Genomic DNA, 17,400 nt, shown 5'->3' on the forward strand with positions numbered 1-17,400 from the left:
GGAACAAGATTAAACAAGCAGAAGCCAAATTAAATATGGAATAGCAGCAGAAAAAGAGAATTAGTAATCATTATCATGTTTTGGAAAGACCAGGACATGATCATATGAAAGACAGGGATATAAGTAAGTAGAAATGAGTAAGATGAAAATATAAGTTGTGGATGAGTAGAGAGAGGGAAATATAAGAATATTACAACTGAAGTTTGATTCATTTTCTTGAGATCTTTGTAAGAATTGATTTTTACTCCATAAAGAGGATAAAAATTCGTGAGTGTATATGGCAAGATGAAAATTGTTTTTTTTTTTTTTCCCATTCTCTGTTTTTTCTGAGATTCACTGCAATTAAAACCTATTGTACAAAGTTGGAAGTACAAAGCCAGTCCATAATCCAGGTCTTTATTTCATTATAATCATTATTGCCAACTAGCCAGAATAACAGGGATCATTAGACAGACATCCTTTGCAATATGGAATGTTGTTTATTTGCAATACTGAGGAGCCAGTGCCCTGAAATCAGATACGTTGTAAACAAAGCCGCTATGCTGACATGAGAAGCAGGACTGCATTGCTTTCTTCATACTTAAATGAACTTGTCTTCAAAGCACTTATTTAAGACAAAGTTAGGCAGTACTATTTGTGAGAAACTTACACAATAATACCAAAATCTTGTATAATTGTATTTAATTGTATTTAATATCTCAGATTCATTTAACAGCAAAACATAACTGATTATCTATATAATGAATCCCAGATATAATCTATCTGTCTATCTATAATCTATAATATAAATATGATTAGTCTGATTTCACATATGTTTGCCTATTCTTTCATTTGGTCTGGTGCACCTGGTATCTGAGGTGGAAATAGAGTTAGCAACAGTAACGAAGAAAGACTGTTCTGGAATGGTTAATGTCAATGTCAATGATATACCCAATTAATTTAATGCTGACACATTGGAAGGAGCAACTCCACTAAATAGAAGGATAAGACAGAGAAAGGGAGGGAGGGAAGGAGAGGAAAACATTTGTTTCAACAGTAAATTGGACATATTTGCTTTATTGTAATTACAGGTAGAAAGAAAAAAAAAAGTTTTGTTTATGGGATAGATGGGAGGGATGCGATTACCACTTAACAGAAGACAGTTGCTGGAAGCCAGGTAACTTCATCTTCCTGTTGTTTACAGCACTGTAGTTACCTTAGATAAAACAGTGAAACATTTGTCTGTTTTTTATTTGTTTTTGTTTTTTTTTCAGTACAACCTGTATTTTATTCTGCAATATTTGAGGCTTTCCTGAATTAATAAACAAGAATTCACTACTGAAGTAAAAAAATCTGATAGATAATTACTTTCCTCTATGAATACATGTTAGAACCTTTTCAAATAATTTATTTTTTTGCATTTGAATACTGCAGGACACTAAGAGATACAATGTAATTGCCTGTAGTTTGCTTTTAATAGTATTTAATTTTCTCATTTTACTCAACAAAGAAGTGATGCAGTTTTCATGGAGTTTGTCAGATAGCACTACATGCAAGCTCAAATACGTATTTTTACATATAAAATATAATCAAATAAAAACACATATCAAATATGTATTTTTAATGATTCTATCTATTATCAATCAACCAGAGAATGACCTTTTGATTTTACCTTCTTCAATCAGAGAATGTCCTGTTTTCATAGCAAGTAGCAATTCTTCAGGTGTAGCGGAGTATTTCAACACTTCCCATTTAATAGCTTTTATCAATGTTACAGAGTCGAATCCTATATGTACTAAGAGATCAAATTTAACTCTATACATGCGAGGCAGGGAAAAAATACGTTGGGTTAAAACCTCATTTTCCATACAATGGCACAGCCTTTTTTTGCTTGAAGTCTCTCATCTTTTTCATACTTTCAAGAAGTAATGATCCTGAATCCAATCCTGCAACTTTCTCACAAACAAAATTCTCTGGAGGTCTGGTGTATACTTTCTGAACAGGTGGTTTCTTGTGGTAAGATTATCTCTCCTGAGCTGTGTGTGAAGCAAGTTCTGATCTCAGTTCCATGTCAGAAAGCTGCCTATTCCGTCTTCCAAGAACAAATCTGCCACTTTATGCTGAGTGTGAATTTCAGACCTCCTCATGTATACTCCTGCAGTTGCTAACTGCAGAGTATAAGTAGTCATGGGGAAGCCAGTCTAAACAAACAAGAAAATTGTGTTCACAATGAGAAAAAAAGTGATTAACAAAGAAGTCACCGCATGTCGTTCTTTCACAACATCCAACTATATGTTCTGTTGCTTTGAACTAGATCCAGGGAAAAGCATTTTTTTCTGCCAATAGCTGTGTTGTAATCTATATTGTACCAATATTCTAATATTGGCAACATCCAAGAATAACTTCAACCACTTCCAGGTAAATTTATGTCCCCAAACTAGTGTTAAATACAGAATAAAAAGCACTTTGATGTTGTCAGAATCAGGCAATGAAAAAATGTCAATAGAATATCAATATCAATAGAATATCAATATATAGATATCAATAGAATAGAATAAAATATCAATATAGAATATCAACATAGAATATCAATATCAATAGAAGCAATCCAGTGTTCAGATGTGCTTCCCTTCTCTCCAGAGGAGAGCTTAAAATTTTTCTCATTAATAAGTGAATGCGGGCACGTCTTCTTTATGAAGGAATGAAGATTTAAAATGAGTTAATAAGTGCAAAGGCCACCATCTGTGAAAAGATAAATTTGCCTGTTTGTAATCTGCATGAACAAGCGACAATTTAATGCAGCAATAGTATTCATTTTTAAAATTACTCTGCAAATTTATAAATGTAAAATCAAAGGCAGTGTGAATTTAGGATACATGCTACCACCTCATGCCTCCCAGCAGAAACTCCAGCATGATGCTCACTTCTATATTGATCCCGACATATCTTTAAGCCAGTGGCAGCTCAGGAATGAAAGATCATAGAATCATAGAATCATTATTAGCATTGTATTATTAGTGTATTAAAAGACCAACAGGATCCTGGCCTGCATCAGGAGCAGTGTTACCAGCAGGTCGACGGAGGCGATCCTCCCACTCTACTCAGCACTGGTGAGGCCACACCTGGTGTACTGTGTGCAGTTCTGGGCTCCCCAGTACAAGAGGAAGGTGGAGCTTCTAGAACGGGTCCAGTGTAGAGCCACAAAGATGCGTAAGGGACTGGCGCATCTGTTGTATGAGGAAAGAGCATCTATCTTATGAGGAAAGACTAAGTGAGCTGGGCCTGATAGCCTAGAGAAGACTGACAGGAGATCTGATCAACATGTACAAGTACCTGAAGGGTGATTGTAGGGAGGATGGGGCCAAACTCTTCTCGGTGGTGGCCAGTGACAGGAAAAGGGGTAATGGGTGCAAGTTAAAACACAGGAAGTTCCATCTCCACGTGAGGAAGAACTTCCTTACTGTGAGGGTGATAGAGCCCTGGAACAGGCTGCCCAGAGAGGTTGTGGAGTCTCCTGTTTTGGAGAGAAAACTCACCTGGATGCGACTCTGTGCCATGCGCTCTAGATGTGCCTGCTTAAGCAGGGGTTGGACTAGCTGATCTCTAGAGGCCCCTTCCAACCTTAACCATTCTGTGATTCTGTGATTATGGTTGGCAAAGACCTTCAAGATCATCAAGCCCAACCATAAGGCCATCACCACTATGCCTGATATCATCTGGCAAATTTGCCAAGGGTGCACTCAATCCCCTCATCCACACCATTGATAAAGATATTAAAGACCAGCCCCAACACTCGTCCCTGAAGAACACCACTTGGGACTGGTCACCAGCTGGATTTAGCTCCATTCATGATCACTCTCTGGGACCGGCCATCCAGCCAGTTCTTCACCCAGCAAAGAGTCCACCCGTCTAAGCCATCAGCTGCCAGCTTCTCCAGGAGAATACGGTGTGAAATACAGATGTCAAGAAGCCTTGACAGAAAAGAGGGTAGGAGAAACCTATGAAGATGATAATAGATGGAAAAAAACAGAGGGGGAGAGACCTTTGTCTTGCTCTTTGCTTCCTTCTGCTTCTTCAGTTAGAGCTCTACATTTTTTCCACCTCTCCTTCTTTGCTGAATGGCACGATTGCAGCTATGAAGGCCAAGTTGCCTCCTGCATTTTTCCCTGTTAATATCTGCTCCAGTGGTAGGAGTGCTTCAAAACTGGCAGTTGTCTCATTGGGTGCTTATCCAAATCTATTCAAAATAAAATATTCACTTGTAGTGAGGATGGGAGGGAAAAAGACTGAAACACACAGCAACAGAGGCTTGATGAACACTCCAGACTACTTCAATCTATGTTTGAAGGTATCTTTTGAAAAATAGGAAATAGTTCTTAGCAAAAGCTACAGCTGGCAAGATTCAGATGGTTTTGAGATGAGTTAGTGACCAGTCTTTGTAACCTACAGAGGAGTGAAATCAATCCCCATTCCAGGGAAGTTAGCACATGGCAAAAGTTTAACAGTGCACTTAATGTCAGCTTTGCCTAGGTGATGACCATGGCAGTTATTCAGCACTCCACAACTAGCTTTTAAGCATTTAGCCATCCAAATGCTGACCTCTGCAGCAGCTGCCATTGAATATAGTACAAAGCTTTAAAAGCTGTGTTGGGGCCGGGGGGGTTACTTGCTCAGTTCGAAGCAGGCTGACTATGGGCTGCACTGTTTTATTCAGACATGCTATTGTGCCTCTGGGGCTTCTGAAACCAAGCAGAATAGCATCTGCTCTTCTCTAGTGGAGCATATCCCAAATTCCTTTCCCTGTGAAAGATTTTTTTTCTGATGGATGGACACCCTTCCCTCTTCCCAACCCTTTCAGTATTTTCTGCCTCTTAGAACATTTTGTGAAATCCCTGAGGGCAAACAGGACATTTCCTCAGGGGAAAATATCCTGATGACCATATTATTACACTCAGTGATACTCCTTACCTTCGGTGCCGACTCAACCAAATTACTGTTTCTGTGGTCCCAGTCTGCTTCATCAAGGAAAAAGCCATGTATATAAACTCCACCAATGTCAGCAAGAAGAGGGCAAAGTACATCATCTTTCTTCTTTTTGGTACCTCATTGTGCAAAACAACACTGTCAAGTGCCCATCCTTTTGCCAAATTCATGTGAGTGTCTCTTGCTTCATTGCAGTTAGGAAACCGTAAGGAGATCAAATATTACAGAGAGGTTTTTTTCTTAAAAAATGAATTTATGCATTTCCAACTTTTATTTCCTAAGTAATTGTGACATCAGGAACATAAAATCCTCACCTGATCGAATTTTCTCTAAATTTCAACACTAAATTCAGCAATGTGAACGCAATGCTTTCCTGCACTGTCCAAGTAAAATGCTTTCTTATGTACTTGTGCATGGGTGTATATGGGTGTAACTGCCAGATTAATGTGACTTGTAAGGTTCCTAATACAGGAATGAAAAAAAAAAAAACCCAAAACCCACAAAGAGCTCTGATGCTTCATGTGCTGTTTTGCTTATTTTTTCTTATGATCCAATAAGGAGGAGGCAGGGCTGTAAGTAGCCTTGCAACTACGGACTTCAGGAGGGCCAACTTTAGCCTCTTCAGAGACCTCCTCAAAAGAATCCTATGGGCTAGAGCTCTAGAAGGTAGGGGGGCCCAAGAGAGCTGGTTAGTATTCAAGCAGCACTTTCTCCATGCCCAGCAACAGTGCATCCCTGTGTGTAAGAAGTCAGGCAGAGGGAGCAGAAGACCTGCATGGATGAGCAAGGAACTTGTGACAATACTCAAGCAGAAGGCAGCGGTATACAGAATGTGGAAAAGGAACAGGCCCTCTGGGAGAAATACAGGAACGTTGTCAGGGAATGCAGAGATGCGACAAGGAAAGCTAAGGCATGTGTGGAACGCAATCTGGAAAGGGATGTTAAAAATAACAGGAAAAACTTCTTCAAATATATTAACAGCAAAAGGAAGACCAGGCAAAACATGGGTCCGCTGGTGAATGTGGTGGGCACCCTGGTTAACGAATAACACAGAAAAAGCAGAGTTGCTGAATGCCTTCTTTGCTTTGGTGTTTACCAAGGGCAGCCCTTTAGAGCCCCAGGCCCTAGGGACAACAGAAGGAGCCTGGAGAGAGGAAGACTTGCCCTGGGTAGAGAAAGATTGGATCAGAGAGCACCTAAGGAAACTCGATACCCACAAATCCATGGGCCCTGATGGGATGCAGCCTAGAGTGCTGTGGGAGCTGGCAGAGGTCATAGCTAAGTCGCTCTCCATCATCTTTGAAAGATCCTGGAGAGCAGGGGAGGTGCTGGAGGACTGGAAGAAAATCAGTGTCACACCACTCTTCAAAAAAGGCAAGAAGGAGGACCCAGGCAACTACAGGCCAGTCAGCCTCACCTCCATCCCCGGAAAACCGATGGAACGGCTCATACTGGCCGTTGTCTCCAGGCACATCGAATCATAGAATGATTAAGGTTGGAAGGGACCTCTAGAGGTCAGGTGCTCAAGAGTAGTCAGCATGGATTCACCAAGGGGAAACCATGCTTGACTAACCTGATAGCCTTCTATGATGGAATGACCAGATGGATAGACGAGGGGAGAGCGGTGGATGTCATCTATCTCGACTTCATCAAGCTCACAACATCCTCCTGGGCAAGCTCTGGAAGTATGGGATAGATGAGTGCACAGTGAGGTGGATTAGGAACTGGCTGGATGGCAGAGTTCAGAGGGTGGTGATCAGCGGTGCAGAGTCTAGCTGGAGGCCTGTAGCTAGCAGTGTCCCCCAGGGGTCAGTCCTTGGTCCAGTCCTGTTCAATTTATTCATCAATGACCTGGATGAAGGCACAGAGTGCTCCCTCAGCAAGTTTGTTGATGATACCGAACCGAGAGGAGTAGCTGATACCCCAGAGGACTGTGCTGCCATCCAGAAGGAACTGGACAGACTGAACAACTGGTGGGCGATGAAAAACCTCATGCAATTCAACAAGGCCAAGTGCAAGGTCCTGCACATGGGGAGGAATAACCCCAGACACCAGTACAGGCTGGGGTCTGACCTTCTGGAGAGCAGCTCTCCAAAGAAAGACCTGGGCATCATGGTGGGCGACAAGTTGACTATGAGGCAGCAGTGTGCCCTCGTGACCAAGAAGGCCAATGGGATCCTTCGGTGCATCAAGAAGAGCGTCTCCAGCAGGTCCAGGAAGGTGATCCTGCCCCTCTACTCAGCCCTGGTGAGGCCACATCTGGAGTATTGTGTCCAGTTCTGGGCTCCACAGTACAAGAGGGACGTGGAGCTGCTGGAAGGAGTTCAGCACAGGGCTACGGGGATGGTCAGGGGCCTGGAATATCTGCCCTCTGAGGAGAGGCTGAGGGAGCTGGGCCTGTTCAGCCTGGAGAAGAAAAGGCTGAGAGGGGACCTGATCAGTGTCTAATAAGTACCTCAAGGGAGGGAGTGAGGAGGATGGTGCTGGCCTCTTTTCACTGGTGGCCACCGACAGAGTTAGAGGAAACGGCCAGAAACTGAAGCATCAAAAGTTCCACAGGAACTTAAGGAAGGATTTCTTAACAGTGAGGGTGACAGCACTGGAACAGGTTGCCAAGAAAGGCTGTGGAGTCTCCTTCTCTGGAGATCTTCAAAACCCACTTGGACGCAGTCCTGTGCCATGTGCTCTAGGTGATCCTGCGTGTGCAGGGGGGGTTGGACTAGATGACCTCTAGAGGTCCCTTCCTTAAACATTCTATGATTATTTCAAAATTGTAAAAATAATTTGCAGCTGACAAATCCCAAAGTATTTTACAGAACACAAAGTAAAAACTTGAATCATAATCAAGTACTGAAATACCTCTGGTGCAACATAGCTGTTGCTCACTACAAATTTTTAATATATGAGAATAATGTAGTACAATGTAGTTGTATATTTTTATCTTGTTTTGTTGTTTTTGTTCATTTGTTTTGGTGTAATTGTAGACACCACCAAGTTAAGCGCACAGCAACACAGAATCAATTTCACTTTCTGTTCTAAAGAGCTACACTTTCAAGATATGACTGCAAGCTACCACAAGACAAATTATGTTGCGACTATCCTCTCTCATACATGTTCATACACATGCATGCTATAGTAATGTGAAGCAATTTAGTCAAAAGAGATGGAAAGACAGACTTTGCAGTTCCACCAAATGTACTGTGGAAGTCCCTATTTTGCCTTATGCTGGCTTGCTTAGCCATGAGATGAATGAATAACCCACAAAATTTGAAGATGCACAAGTAGGGTGCACTTACAGGGAAGGAGAATCAGAAAGGCAGAAGTTTCAGGACAGATTTCAGAACAGAGTAAGAGCATCTGGTGAAAGAGAATATATATTTTCCTACATGGGGAAAAATAAAATGGAGTAGATTAGAGATCCAATATTGTGCCAGGGGTATAACCAGGAGCAATGAGGGAATTTAAAGTTGAATACTGGAGCCTGTGAAATGAACAGCCTTTTTTTCTCTTTCATATTAATAGCAGAAGAGGCTGAACTATGTACATTTCAATGCCAAATGAAGGGAAAATAGTCACATGCTGGAACATCAGCACCTTGGTCTAACTAAATGCAGGGGTCAGATTCTGCCTGACAGCTTGATTACAGGTGCTTAATATTTCTTAGCTACTATATATCCTTCAAATTACAAGAACATGAGATGGAGCTCAAATAGTGCAGTTAACTAACATTGTTTGCTTCTTGCTCATATCAGCCCAGAGATACTAGGAAAACTATTTTAAAGAGGTTTTGTGATAGCAAAGAATTATATTTGCATGTGAAGTAGTTGAGAGCTCAAGCCAAGGGAGATATGATTAAAGGCCAAGTTCTTTTATCAGAAATGCAATTAGAAAAAAAGAGAATCTGTGGGGTTAATTTCTGCAATTTTAATTTGTAGAAACATGCTACTACCAATATTCGAAAATAAAGCATTCAGTACCAGAAGAACCCATAGAGTTACCAGATGCCAGATACAGTAAAATAATAAACAAAAGAGAAGTCCAAAGATGACAAGATAGAGGAATGACTGTGTTAAGGGATTCAATTCAAAGATGTTGTGCAAACACTGGAATAAAAGTAAGCTCATAGTTGTGCACTGCCTTCAGGAACAAGATTCAGACAGCAGACACTTCAGAGGTGGAAGGACCTACTCACTGTCTGCAATGGAACTTATAAGGCTCACCTGCTCATTGTAATGAATCCTAGACAGGGTTTCAAGACTACAGCTTACAGCTGGGATTCAGCTGGGTATCCCAGAGAACGTGAATGGCACAGTAAATAGTAGGAAAAAAATCAAGTGGCTTGAGGTGCTGCTACAGTGGCAACAGTCTGGTCATTCCCAGAATCCTGCTGTGGAAGACATAAATGATCACTTGCCATGACATTCACTTCAGTTTCTGATAGCCTCTAACTTTGTTTATTCATTGTTTTAGAGACTGCAAAATCTAGGAAAATTATTTATTCTTTATTTACCACCATTATCCCAATCTGTCTCTGGTTGGCTCACTGCAGGTGGCTGAGCTAGCCTAAAGCTTTGTTCCTTTGCTCCTAATAACCCATAAAAAACACTGCTTCTTGTGAGGAAGAATCAGACATCCATGGAAGCAATGACAAGAAATATACAAATCAGTCTAATCTATTGCTTCCACAGTCACATGGTCTTTTTCACCTTTCTTCGGAGGCTTCTCATTTGCCACTTATTTTATTTATTTATTTTTTACAGTGAATAAAATATTTCAGGGTTACTATTGAATTAAGTAGACAGTGAGGAATGCAGGCACTGTATTTCATATTCTTACCAGTATTTTCTGTGGCATCTAAAGGTCTTAGGAATAGGCTGTGGGTTCATTATGCTGAACACTACATGAAACAATCAGGAAGTTCTGCCTCAAAGGGCTTCAAATCCAGCCAGGACAAATCCAGCGAGTAGATGCAGAGATACCAAAAGAAGGATACAATAAAGACACAATATGACAGGATTGCCACAGTAGGAAACTAGGAAGTAGAAGTGATGTATGGATAGTTTTGGCTCTTTTGAGAACAAAATACAGTAACAACAGGTTAACTTGCAGCAGAGAAAATTCAAAGCACTTCTTGTTTTGCTCACCTCCATTATATTGGCACAGTGAGAACCACATGTCTTTTACATATAAGCCTGAGCCTGCTCTAATTTATACCAGTATAAGCAGAGATCAACTTCTGTGAATTCACTGAATTTGAACCAGCGCAGAACCAGTCCAAGAGAAGGCAGAGTTAGGTCCTGTATATTTTTATTATTATTATTATTGCTGAAGCACCTCATTCTCCCAATGCTATAAATCTGCTTCACTGTGAAGTGCTATTCTTGGCATTTATCCGTGTCTATGACTATAGAGAATGAGATTGCCTAAAGCAAGCAGGTAAATTACAAGTTTCTCAGGAACTACATTTTGTCTCACAAATGAGGATTTTTCTGACAATTTCTCAGCCCTTATAAACAAGCCATCAGATGAGGAGTAACATCTCCCCAATATTGCTTGAGTAGATGAAAAACCATTTTCTTAATGCATGAAACACTGTTTTTAAATGCTTACCAATAGGATTGTGTGGGAAAACAGAGAGGAACAGGCAATAACCAAGAGGCCCCACTACCTCTTCTCCATCAGATTTTCTCTTTTTATAGTCTTCCCAGGTGATCCTTATATCCTCACTTCTCTACCTTTACCACAACCTTCCCAGGTGCTGTTTATAATCTCACCAAGTGTTCCTTTTTAAGCTCTAATGGTTGGCCTCAGAAAATCCTTTTATCCATCAAGCAATCAGCATTATTACTTTCTTTCCTGGCCAACCTTTCCTCCTATTCCTATTCTTACAGGATTGTTATCCAAAAATTGAAAATCTGACTTTATTCAGATAAATTTCTTGTAGAATGAGCCACTCCCACAGCCTGGATCATTGCAAAGTGTGACTATAAAAGTACCCTTATAATTCTTAAGTTTGTGATTGTGAGCACAAAAGAATGTTTAAATCATGTAAACAGTGTCATTCTGGAATTCTTCTGTGCATGTTATGTATTTAGGAGCTTTAGAACTGTGTATGAAGCATTTAATTTCTGTATTTCTGGCAGCTTTCTCACTTACTATGGTCTATTAAATCACAGCTTGTCTGGGGATGCTTTACTTTGATTGTTTTGCAGCTTTTTTTAAGAATCAGATGTATGGATTCAAAAAAAAAAAAAAGAGAGAGAAAAAGAAAGAAAAGGTACCCAATCTGGGCTGACTGAATTTCAGAACTGACACAATCCTAAACCACAAGCAAAACTAACTAAAATGGCCCTGAACTGTCAGCGCTTGCTTACTTATAGTGAAAAAGCAAACACCAACAAAACTAAAAGCTTACTAGAGTTGTACCTAGTCATTACAACAATTACAACATTACAACCATTAGTCATTACTATCATTACAACAGTTTCTTAGTGCCACAATGAACATCTTGTTGACAAATCACATACGGAAGCATAATTATTTTATTAAAAGGACAACTTTTTTTCTTGGCCAACTTCATATATTCAGGCATTCTATGAGCACTCTTCCGCACTACGAAGTTGTATGAGTTGACAACCGATTCAGACAGAAGAGATGAATATTCCCACTGATGGACTAATGAAGAGCTTACTACTGAAAATGACAAATTGCACCAACTCTGATGATGTCACAGAAATGCAATGGCGATACTTTGGGTACTCTCACCAGCAGCAAGATAGCAAAGCGGAAATTCTTTGGAGGCAGGGTGGTCTCGCTTCGCTAAAATTTGCAACAATACCAAACTCACTAAAAACTGATACCTTTGCAAAACTTGCCTCAATGATGCAGGACAATGGTACAAAGAGTAGATACTCTTATGGATCTTGCTCGAAAGTTCTGGAAAGATTACCTTGCAAGGATAATTTTAACAGTCATGTACATCTCCCCTATGGGTTTGAAGGACAAAGTCTACTATGGATGAGTTAAGCAGGGATCAAGAATAACCTCTGACCAGCTCCTCTGGCTGAACCATGAGTATTCCTCCACCTCCAACTCCTGGGATGCTGCGCTAAAGTTACTCTTTATAAGATTGAAAGTCCCCTGTACATTCAAGGAGAAGAAATATGATAGCATTTGTCAACTCCTTGCAAGATTGAGAGCCCCCTGTGCACTCTGGGTGAAGAAACACTGCATTTTACTGGGACAAGCAGTGTACGGCATTTAATCGGGCCAATTAATGGTGAATGTGGTTATCACTGTTGAACTGGTGAATCAAATCAACTAAATAAAGCCCAGTGGTATTTGTTCCTCTGAATTATTTTACTCTCTCCTTTAATGAGCTATCGCAACACCCACCAGTAGTCTTACTGCCGTTGTTGCTTTTTTTCTCTCCTAGGCAGCTGTTCCAGCTAACATTTGCATTGCTAACAAGTATTAAGATTAAAATACAACTTTAAAATAGCTCTCTGCTAAGGTTCCACAGAAACCTGTTGGCTGGATACTCTCAGAATGACTCACTTCCGCAATTTACCATTCCCATTCCACTTCTGTGAATCATAAAAGGCTTTGAAGTATACAGTGGATAGCTGTACATAGCAGCTATGTATCATCTAGGTATGTATACTTTACTTCTTTCAACTCTATTCTCAGCTATTCCTTTTTCTGTGTGTGTGTTTCATTTTTCACCAACCTTTTATTTTAGAGGCTACAGGCTAGAGGCTGTGTTTTTATATCTCCCTGCAAATCAGGCCTGGCACAATTATTGGGTAGAAAAATAACAATCCCCTTCCAAATCCCTTCTTCCCATGTCAAAAATTTTCAAATTTATTTTTTACTTAAAGGAGCATTTATAAATGAATGAAAAGCAGATTATTGCAATGGAGGAGGGGAAAAAGGAGAAAAACACTCAAAAGTACAAAATTGTATTAAACCCACTTCCATACTATAATCATAACTAGAGAAAGAATTCTGTAATTTCAGTGATAGTATTTTGGATTAGTAAAAATCGCTTTGTAGGTTTTGAAGTAAATTTTTCCTAAAAATGTATCCTAACGTTATACTAAAAATCATATTTAGATGGCACTTGAAATTCTTACAGGGTGTTATTTAAGTATAATGTGGGTCTTACAAAGTAAAAGATCAATCTCTCAGTCTTACCTGTGTATTAAAGAATCCAACCACCCAGAACTGCTTTGGTTGGCCATTCCAGCAACCAACTGCTGAACTGTTGGTTCCTTCGAACCACAGCTTTGGAATTTACATATATATATATCATCTAAAGCATCTTGCAATTCTTCTGACATACTTATGGCTCCTGAAAGATAAGTAAAATATTCAAAATGAGCTTTTCCAAAGTTTGCAAAGGTAACTAAAACTTCCAAATGACATTCTGAATATAATAAACCCTCTTTTGTTGTGTCTTAATTGCACACATGTTAAACTGAACTCTTATCAGTTTGCAATTAATCTGCACAAACACTTAAGATGATTCAAAGCAAGATGTAACAATAAAAAAAGGCATTTCTTTTGTAATTTTGACTGGAAATAAAGTTATTTTTGAAAACAACTCCTTCTCCCTCACACCCATTATATTGACACTGTACTTCAAATCTGATCAGTCATCTAGAAATACTTTTTCTAATGTATTAGAAATACATATTAGAAATACATTTTAAAACTCGTCAGTAGCCTAAGCATGTCCTGAGAAAAAATATATTCATGAAAATCACTGCTATTAATTATATCTTTGTGCATTTCCATTATTTACATCTCCCAGTAGGAAAAAGGCAGAATAAAGCAAGAGGAAAGAATTTTCTTTTTGGTAGTGGCTGTGCATACCCACATACAATGAGTAGTACAGTTGACACCATTTAAATCTTGACTAAATATTTATTTCTTCATAATCAGTGATTTTTCTCTGACACCATTCAATGAGCCAGAAGTTTTCACATCTTACTCATCTGTAAATAGTACAGACTGGCAAATTGTCCGCGGCCCATGATGTCTTCTATATTCCAGCTAAAGTGTTTTAAATTACAGAAACTGCTCTGATAGCTCCCATTTTGATTAAATGCTCATGTCATACAAATGTTCTGTACATCACTGTACATACAACTGTTGTAACTGCTGCAAGGATATACGGTAGCAAGTGGTAGTTCCCACCATACTGCATGTAAAGGAAAGAGAAGTGGTCTGTGTGACTGCAAGCAAGATCTGCCATGACCCACCCAAACATATGTGTACGGAAACATGGCTTGGAATAAGTAAGTATATCAAATCTCTTCCTTTCATTGTGGTTGACTGGTCCTCAACTCGAGTTAAGGAGAAAAATACCCAGAAATCAAACACCATCTTTTAATTTAGAGAAATGTGGTAGGTAAACACTCGTACAATAGTGTCTGCAAATCTGGACTCCACACTGTATCTTAATGGCAAATAGATTTCATTTTCTCCTAGTTGATGACGGACTGTTCTCTTGAACACTGGGCTATCTGTTGATATGCATGCTGTTACTGACCAAGGCCATAGAGCTTTTGTATAACCTTGGCCTGGCATTGTTTGCTGGGATAGAAAAGGGAGGCAGCCACATTTCATGCAGACCCTTGTCAGCTGTCCTGTAGACTCAACAACCCACTTAGCAGCTGCCAAGGAGAACATGAATCATCCTGGCATAGCTTGAGTATGATGAGAAGAATACAGGAAAAACTGTACTGGAGGGACAGATCAATAAGGACAAGGAAGGGGCAAGATCAGGCTTCATACCATGCATTGCGCATCCATGGTTTAACTATGGAGCTCTGATATGTCTATGTTTTTTTCAGTTCTGTTATATTTATAGCTTTACTATGCTTTTAGCTTTGCTATAATCACCTGTCTCTAATAAATTCTTATACTTGACAAATAATGATCTCTCAAATTCAGTGCGATTAATCCTAGAATCTAAAAGAATCCCAGACACCCCTCTATTGGCACATCACATCCCCTCAGGATGTCTTCCTATGATGACTCAGAGCAGCTGTTGAGGTTCCTAAAACAAACTGTTTTTAAGGATGAGGTATGTTCACAGTTTTGGCCTTGGCCACAAAGCTGCATATGTATTCACAGTGAGTGGGCATCATCTCTGGCAATAAAGACATAGTGATGTACTTCAGCACCACAACACAGTAAATAACACGCGGGATAATGAAATGCATTTCTGCAGCTAAACTACTACTTTGACAAAAGTAAAAGAATGGTCATAAATTAAATTAATATCACTTGGGAAGAATAATGGAATAATTCTGGAGAAAGATGATAAATATTTTTTAAAAATGCATTTGGTATGTTGAATGAAGAGTGCAACCTCATGCATTTCTTACATTTAACTTCTAATAAAATCAAAGCATTGGTTACCATGTAAGAACATGGAATGTCCTATAAACTTAACATGGCAGGCTTGAGCATTCCATGAATCAGACAGGCCAGCTGTTTATAACTTGGCTGCTTTGGGATTTACTTTGCAGTGTTCCTTTTCTGAAATGGAATAAAGTTCATATGAACTTAGACAAAAAGTTAGTTCAGTCTTTGGGGCATACTAATGCTTCCAAAATAGTATGTAGCCATACTGTTACCACATAATCTTACTGTTTCCACATTATATACAGTTTGAAATTATAATTCCATTTTTCTTTTTATTCTCTCATTTCCAGAACACATGTAAATCTATCCAAATGCTGTGTAGATAATAAGCCAAATAAGCCACTATTTTTTAACTAGTGGTTTTAGGATCATTAAGATAACTAGTTTTTATTGCTAATTAAGTGTCAAAATCATGTATCGTAATTTTAAATTATCCGATTATGTGTTTTAAGGTTACTCATTCAATAGATGTAAAACTTTGTATGGTCGTTATCAGCACTTGTATTATTTCACGCAGTAGCTCCTTTTCAGTATTTAGGTCACTGGAGAGGTCATCACTGCTGCTTTTTGATTTATGTAAAGTTCTATATTATTTCCAACTGTGAAATCAATTCTGTCCAATCAATAAGTAATTAAAACAGAATTAGTAGTTGTGACATTACAGAGAGTATAAAGCACAACTACAGTCTTAATTATTATAATCTGATCCCCCAAAAGTATCCCTCTGGGCATCAAAGTCTGCTGGTAGAGATTCAGGTTTGTGGGATACGGTTGCCATTACATATACTGGAGAGATCCTGAATATCCTCACCCTTCCTGAAAGCTGAACATTGCTTAACCTGTCCTCTGGATAGACAAAACTACGTCTGCTAATTCCCTCAAATCACTCATATTCAGCTGCACACAGATTCTCACTGAGGAGGGCATCAAATTAAATAGTTTTGAACATACTCAGAAAGCAATAAGCATACGACAAAGTGTCTACTCATATCCAACCTACAGAATCAAATATTCAGACTTCCTAGGACAAAGGTACATGAGACAACATTAATAAAGCCTATATTCCTAAATATAGTATTTGTTTGAATGTTTGATATGCTGTAAGCAGTTGCTCAGGCGTTAATAGGCTCATGAAGTCATACACAGATGTATGATCTGGGCTAATGTCAAAATTCTCACAATCTGTTTGAGCAGAGAGATTAGCTTTTCTCATAGAAAAGAAAAACAAGCAATTGACTTGAGATTCTACTTAATTCACTTGGAGTGAGTTTAGGGCTTTCCTCCTCATTGAGGCAAGACAGAGTGCCTTAACATTTTTTGCACCCTTTGCTTAAAGCATTACCACGTGCACTTGATATATCATGAATATGCCAGGAGCCATTAATTGCTCTTGCTAACTATGCATCCAGTTTTGTTTTCAGAGTGATTTCTTACTACATTTAGCTTGCCTGTCTCTTAAAAAATTGTGATGTTTAAGAAGGTTGTACAAAAGTTACAGCATCAACTTGATTAAGCATCTGGTACAGGATTATGCCCACTGTGGAATTAAATGCAAATAAATTATGTTACTCATTCACCCTCTGCAAAATATTGTACATTTTCACACTTCAGAAATATTTGTCATGATCATGGGGAAAGATTAATTCTTTGTCAGACAGAAAGCATTATTTTAATTAACTTGAAGAGGGACTTTATCCACACATACAAGGGAACTTTCAGTTCAGTTCTGAAACTGAGGACAATTGCTTCTTTTAGCTAGGTCTTTGCATAGATTATTATGGGATATAGAGCCTAATTAGCCCTGGGTACATTTATAAATCTCTTTCCTAGATGCAGATTATAGGCATGATGGTTTTGCAGCATGCATTTTTGCATCTGGGAATCACACAAATGATAGAAAATCTCTTTCGATTCTTATGTAACAAAAAACACTAATTAAAAAAATCTCGCTTCAAACTTACCGTCAAGAGACTGGAATAGAACAGTGAGAGAGATTACAGT

This window comes from Tinamus guttatus, unplaced genomic scaffold (assembly GCF_059628265.1).
Source record: "Tinamus guttatus ecotype Peru unplaced genomic scaffold, ASM5962826v1 Tinamus_guttatus_pri_ptg000409l, whole genome shotgun sequence".
Lineage (NCBI taxonomy): Eukaryota > Metazoa > Chordata > Aves > Tinamiformes > Tinamidae > Tinamus > Tinamus guttatus.